At 40.4% G+C, this 8,153-nt stretch overlaps 1 pseudogene; it reads right to left on the bottom strand.

Annotated features, from left to right (window-relative positions):
- Positions 1–898: 898 nt before the first annotated feature.
- The window catches only part of LOC112241243, a 62,825-nt pseudogene continuing 55,570 nt past the window's right edge, over positions 899–8,153 (bottom strand).

Genomic DNA, 8,153 nt, shown 5'->3' with positions numbered 1-8,153 from the left:
GGAGGAGAGAAGAGAGGAGGAAGAGGAGAGAAGAGAGGAGGAGGAGGAGAGGAGGAAGAAGACAAGAGGAGGAGAGGAGGAAGAGAGGAGGAAGGGGAGGAAGAGAGGAGGAAGAGGAGAGGAGGAGAGAGGGAGGAGGAGGAGAGAGGAGAGGAGGAAGAGGAGAGAGGAGAGAGAGAGGAGGAAGAGGAGGAGAGAGGAGGAAGAGGAGGAAGAGGAAGAGGAGGAGGAGAGAGAAGAGGAGGAGAGGAGGAAGACAAGGAAGAGGAGGAGAGGAGGAAGAAGAGGAGAGGAGGAAGAGGAGGAGAGAAGAGGAGGAGAGAAGAGAGGAGTAAGACAAGGAAGAGGAGGAGAGAAGAGAGGAGGAGAGAAGAGAGGAGGAAGAGGAGGAGAGGAGAGGAGGAAGAGGAGGAGAGAAGAGGAGAGGAGGAGGAGGAGGAGGAGAGAAGAGGAGAAAGACAAGCAAAAGTTATTAATCTGTCCATTCATCCACCAGTCCCCTCCCCTCCCTCCCTCCCTCTCCTCGTCCCCTCCCTCCCTCTCCCCCTCCCCTTCCCTCCCTCTCCTCGTCCCCTCCCTCCCTCTCATCCCCGTCCCCTCCCTCTCCTCCCCTCCCTCCCTCCTCCCTCCCTCTCCCCCCTCCCCCTCCCTCCCTCTCCTCGTCCCCTCCCTCCCTCCCTCTCATCCCCTCCCTCCCTCCCTCTCATCCCCCCCTCTCTCTCCTCAACCCTCCATCCATACCTTCAGTAGTTCCAGTCCCCTCCCTCCCTCCATCCCCTCTCTCTCCTCATCCCTCCATCCCCTCTCCCTCTCTCTCTCCTCATCCCTCCATCCCCTCTCCCTCTCTCTCTCCTCATCCCTCCATCCCCTCTCTCTCTCTTCATCCCTCCATCCATACCTTCAGTAGTTCCAGCCCAGAGCGGATGGCAGTGTCTGGTGTGACACCTTCCTCATCATCATCAGCCGTTCCCTCAATAGACTTATTCAGCAGCTTGACCAGAGCACTGAGCAGAGAGACATCACATATAACATTATATAACCCCTTATTCAGCATCTAGACCAGAGCAGAGAGACATCACATATAACATTATATAACCCCTTATTCAGCATCTAGACCAGAGCAGAGAGACATCACATATAACATTATATAACCTCTTATTCAGCATCTAGACCAGAGCAGAGAGACATCACATATAACATTATATAACCCCTTATTCAGCATCTAGACCAGAGCACTGAGCAGAGAGACATCACATATAACATTATATAACCTCTTATTCAGCATCTAGACCAGAGCACTGAGCAGAGAGACATCACATATAACATTATATAACCTCTTATTCAGCATCTAGACCAGAGCAGAGACATCACATATAACATTATATAACCCCTTATTCAGCATCTAGACCAGAGCAGAGAGACATCACATATAACATTATATAACCCCTTATTCAGCATCTAGACCAGAGCAGAGAGACATCACATATAACATTATATAACCTCTTATTCAGCATCTAGACCAGAGCACTGAGCAGAGAGACATCACATATAACATTATATAACCTCTTATTCAGCATCTAGACCAGAGCACTGAGCAGAGAGACATCACATATAACATTATATAACCTCTTATTCAGCATCTAGACCAGAGCAGAGAGACATCACATATAACATTATATAACCTCTTATTCAGCATCTAGACCAGAGCACTGAGCAGAGAGACATCACATATAACATTATATAACCTCTTATTCAGCATCTAGACCAGAGCACTGAGCAGAGAGACATCACATATAACATTATATAACCTCTTATTCAGCATCTAGACCAGAGCACTGAGCAGAGAGACATCACATATAACATTATATAACCTCTTATTCAGCATCTAGACCAGAGCAGAGAGACATCACATATAACATTATATAACCTCTTATTCAGCATCTAGACCAGAGCAGAGAGACATCACATATAACATTATATAACCTCTTATTCAGCATCTAGACCAGAGCACTGAGCAGAGAGACATCACATATAACATTATATAACCTCTTATTCAGCATCTAGACCAGAGCACTGAGCAGAGAGACATCACATATAACATTATATAACCTCTTATTCAGCATCTAGACCAGAGCAGAGAGACATCACATATAACATTATATAACCTCTTATTCAGCATCTAGACCAGAGCAGAGAGACATCACATATAACATTATATAACCTCTTATTCAGCATCTAGACCAGAGCACTGAGCAGAGAGACATCACATATAACATTATATAACCTCTTATTCAGCATCTAGACCAGAGCAGAGAGACATCACATATAACATTATATAACCTCTTATTCAGCATCTAGACCAGAGCACTGAGCAGAGAGACATCACATATAACATTATATAACCTCTTATTCAGCATCTAGACCAGAGCAGAGAGACATCACATATAACATTATATAACCTCTTATTCAGCATCTAGACCAGAGCACTGAGCAGAGAGACATCACATATAACATTATATAACCTCTTATTCAGCATCTAGACCAGAGCAGAGAGACATCACATATAACATTATATAACCTCTTATTCAGCATCTAGACCAGAGCACTGATCAGAGAGACATCACATATAACATTATATAACCTCTTATTCAGCATCTAGACCAGAGCACTGAGCAGAGAGACATCACATATAACATTATATAACCCCTTATTCAGCATCTAGACCAGAGCACTGAGCAGAGAGACATCACATATAACATTATATAACCTCTTATTCAGCATCTAGACCAGAGCACTGAGCAGAGAGACATCACATATAACATTATATAACCTCTTATTCAGCATCTAGACCAGAGCAGAGAGACATCACATATAACATTATATAACCTCTTATTCAGCATCTAGACCAGAGCAGAGAGACATCACATATAACATTATATAACCTCTTATTCAGCATCTAGACCAGAGCACTGAGCAGAGAGACATCACATATAACATTATATAACCTCTTATTCAGCATCTAGACCAGAGCAGAGAGACATCACATATAACATTATATAACCTCTTATTCAGCATCTAGACCAGAGCACTGAGCAGAGAGACATCACATATAACATTATATAACCTCTTATTCAGCATCTAGACCAGAGCAGAGAGACATCACATATAACATTATATAACCTCTTATTCAGCATCTAGACCAGAGCACTGAGCAGAGAGACATCACATATAACATTATATAACCTCTTATTCAGCATCTAGACCAGAGCAGAGAGACATCACATATAACATTATATAACCTCTTATTCAGCATCTAGACCAGAGCACTGATCAGAGAGACATCACATATAACATTATATAACCTCTTATTCAGCATCTAGACCAGAGCACTGAGCAGAGAGACATCACATATAACATTATATAACCCTTATTCAGCATCTAGACCAGAGCACTGAGCAGAGAGACATCACATATAACATTATATAACCTCTTATTCAGCATCTAGACCAGAGCAGAGAGACATCACATATAACATTATATAACCTCTTATTCAGCATCTAGACCAGAGCAGAGAGACATCACATATAACATTATATAACCTCTTATTCAGCATCTAGACCAGAGCAGAGAGACATCACATATAACATTATATAACCTCTTATTCAGCATCTAGACCAGAGCACTGAGCAGAGAGACATCACATATAACATTATATAACCTCTTATTCAGCATCTAGACCAGAGCACTGAGCAGAGAGACATCACATATAACATTATATAACCCCTTATTCAGCATCTAGACCAGAGCAGAGACATCACATATAACATTATATAACCTCTTATTCAGCATCTAGACCAGAGCAGAGACATCACATATAACATTATATAACCTCTTATTCAGCATCTAGACCAGAGCAGAGAGACATCACATATAACATTATATAACCTCTTATTCAGCATCTAGACCAGAGCACTGAGCAGAGAGACATCACATATAACATTATATAACCTCTTATTCAGCATCTAGACCAGAGCACTGAGCAGAGAGACATCACATATAACATTATATAACCTCTTATTCAGCATCTAGACCAGAGCAGAGAGACATCACATATAACATTATATAACCTCTTATTCAGCATCTAGACCAGAGCACTGAGCAGAGAGACATCACATATAACATTATATAACCTCTTATTCAGCATCTAGACCAGAGCAGAGAGACATCACATATAACATTATATAACCTCTTATTCAGCATCTAGACCAGAGCACTGAGCAGAGAGACATCACATATAACATTATATAACCTCTTATTCAGCATCTAGACCAGAGCACTGAGCAGAGAGACATCACATATAACATTATATAACCTCTTATTCAGCATCTAGACCAGAGCAGAGAGACATCACATATAACATTATATAACCTCTTATTCAGCATCTAGACCAGAGCAGAGAGACATCACATATAACATTATATAACCTCTTATTCAGCATCTAGACCAGAGCAGAGAGACATCACATATAACATTATATAACCTCTTATTCAGCATCTAGACCAGAGCACTGAGCAGAGAGACATCACATATAACATTATATAACCTCTTATTCAGCATCTAGACCAGAGCAGAGAGACATCACATATAACATTATATAACCTCTTATTCAGCATCTAGACCAGAGCACTGAGCAGAGAGACATCACATATAACATTATATAACCTCTTATTCAGCATCTAGACCAGAGCACTGAGCAGAGAGACATCACATATAACATTATATAACCTCTTATTCAGCATCTAGACCAGAGCACTGAGCAGAGAGACATCACATATAACATTATATAACCTCTTATTCAGCATCTAGACCAGAGCACTGAGCAGAGAGACATCACATATAACATTATATAACCTCTTATTCAGCATCTAGACCAGAGCACTGAGCAGAGAGACATCACATATAACATTATATAACCTCTTATTCAGCATCTAGACCGGAGCAGAGAGACATCACATATAACATTATATAACCTCTTATTCAGCATCTAGACCAGAGCACTGAGCAGAGAGACATCACATATAACATTATATAACCTCTTATTCAGCATCTAGACCAGAGCAGAGAGACATCACATATAACATTATATAACCCCTTATTCAGCATCTAGACCAGAGCACTGAGCAGAGACATCACATATAACATTATATAACCTCTTATTCAGCATCTAGACCAGAGCACTGAGCAGAGAGACATCACATATAACATTATATAACCTCTTATTCAGCATCTAGACCAGAGCAGAGAGACATCACATATAACATTATATAACCCCTTATTCAGCATCTAGACCAGAGCACTGAGCAGAGAGACATCACATATAACATTATATAACCTCTTATTCAGCATCTAGACCAGAGCAGAGAGACATCACATATAACATTATATAACCTCTTATTCAGCATCTAGACCAGAGCAGAGAGACATCACATATAACATTATATAACCCCTTATTCAGCATCTAGACCAGAGCACTGAGCAGAGAGACATCACATATAACATTATATAACCTCTTATTCAGCATCTAGACCAGAGCACTGAGCAGAGAGACATCACATATAACATTATATAACCTCTTATTCAGCATCTAGACCAGAGCACTGAGCAGAGAGACATCACATATAACATTATATAACCTCTTATTCAGCATCTAGACCAGAGCAGAGAGACATCACATATAACATTATATAACCTCTTATTCAGCATCTAGACCAGAGCACTGAGCAGAGAGACATCACATATAACATTATATAACCCCTTATTCAGCATCTAGACCAGAGCACTGAGCAGAGAGACATCACATATAACATTATATAACCCCTTATTCAGCATCTAGACCAGAGCACTGAGCAGAGAGACATCACATATAACATTATATAACCCCTTATTCAGCATCTAGACCAGAGCACTGAGCAGAGAGACATCACATATAACATTATATAACCTCTTATTCAGCATCTAGACCAGAGCAGAGAGACATCACATATAACATTATATAACCTCTTATTCAGCATCTAGACCAGAGCAGAGAGACATCACATATAACATTATATAACCTCTTATTCAGCATCTAGACCAGAGCACTGAGCAGAGAGACATCACATATAACATTATATAACCTCTTATTCAGCATCTAGACCAGAGCACTGAGCAGAGAGACATCACATATAACATTATATAACCCCTTATTCAGCATCTAGACCAGAGCACTGAGCAGAGAGACATCACATATAACCTCTTATTCAGCATCTAGACCAGAGCAGAGAGACATCACATATAACCTCTTATTCAGCATCTAGACCAAAGCAGAGAGACATCACATATAACCTCTTATTCAGCATCTAGACCAGAGCAGAGAGACATCACATATAACATTATATAACCTCTTATTCAGCATCTAGACCAAAGCAGAGAGACATCACATATAACCCCTTATTCAGCATCTAGACCAGAGCAGAGAGACATCACATATAACATTATATAACCCCTTATTCAGCATCTAGACCAGAGCAGAGAGACATCACATATAACATTATATAACCTCTTATTCAGCATCTAGACCAGAGCACTGAGCAGAGAGACATCACATATAACATTATATAACCTCTTATTCAGCATCTAGACCAGAGCAGAGAGACATCACATATAACATTATATAACCTCTTATTCAGCATCTAGACCAGAGCACTGAGCAGAGAGACATCACATATAACATTATATAACCTCTTATTCAGCATCTAGACCAGAGCAGAGAGACATCACATATAACATTATATAACCTCTTATTCAGCATCTAGACCAGAGCACTGAGCAGAGAGACATCACATATAACATTATATAACCTCTTATTCAGCATCTAGACCAGAGCAGAGAGACATCACATATAACATTATATAACCTCTTATTCAGCATCTAGACCAGAGCACTGAGCAGAGAGACATCACATATAACATTATATAACCTCTTATTCAGCATCTAGACCAGAGCAGAGACATCACATATAACATTATATAACCCCTTATTCAGCATCTAGACCAGAGCACTGAGCAGAGAGACATCACATATAACATTATATAACCTCTTATTCAGCATCTAGACCAGAGCACTGAGCAGAGAGACATCACATATAACATTATATAACCCCTTATTCAGCATCTAGACCAGAGCACTGAGCAGAGAGACATCACATATAACCTCTTATTCAGCATCTAGACCAGAGCAGAGAGACATCACATATAACCTCTTATTCAGCATCTAGACCAGAGCAGAGAGACATCACATATAACATTATATAACCCCTTATTCAGCATCTAGACCAGAGCAGAGAGACATCACATATAACATTATATAACCTCTTATTCAGCATCTAGACCAGAGCAGAGAGACATCACATATAACATTATATAACCTCTTATTCAGCATCTAGACCAGAGCACTGAGCAGAGAGACATCACATATAACATTATATAACCTCTTATTCAGCATCTAGACCAGAGCACTGAGCAGATATAACCACACACACACCATTTATTTACCTGATGGCCTCGGAGTCGATGTGGACAGGAGCGATGCGTTCCAACAGGAACTTCACCATCTCCAGGAAGGGGTTGGTGGGCTGCTTCGGGAACGTCAGTTTACGAGTAATCTCCCTCTGAAAAACACGATCAATATCTAACTGGTACAGTTCCCTCTGAAATACACGATCAATATCTAACTGGTACTGTTCCCTCTGAAATACACGATCAATATCTAACTGGTACTGTTCCCTCTGAAATACACAATCAATATCTAACTGGTACAGTTCCCTCTGAAATACACGATCAATACACGATCAATATCTAACTGGTACTGTTCCCTCTGAAATACACGATCAATACACGATCAATATCTAACTGGTACTGTTCCCTCTGAAATACACAATCAATATCTAACTGGTAATCTCCCTCTGAAATACACAATCAATATCTAACTGGTACTCTCCCTCTGAAATACACGATCAATACACGATCAATATCTAACTGGTACTGTTCCCTCTGAAATACACGATCAATACACGATCAATATCTAACTGGTACTGTTCCCTCTGAAAAACACGA

Source organism: Oncorhynchus tshawytscha, unplaced genomic scaffold, assembly GCF_018296145.1.
Source record: "Oncorhynchus tshawytscha isolate Ot180627B unplaced genomic scaffold, Otsh_v2.0 Un_contig_11733_pilon_pilon, whole genome shotgun sequence".
In the NCBI taxonomy this organism is placed as follows: Eukaryota; Metazoa; Chordata; class Actinopteri; order Salmoniformes; family Salmonidae; genus Oncorhynchus; species Oncorhynchus tshawytscha.
This window is presented reverse-complemented; position numbering and strand designations above follow the sequence as displayed.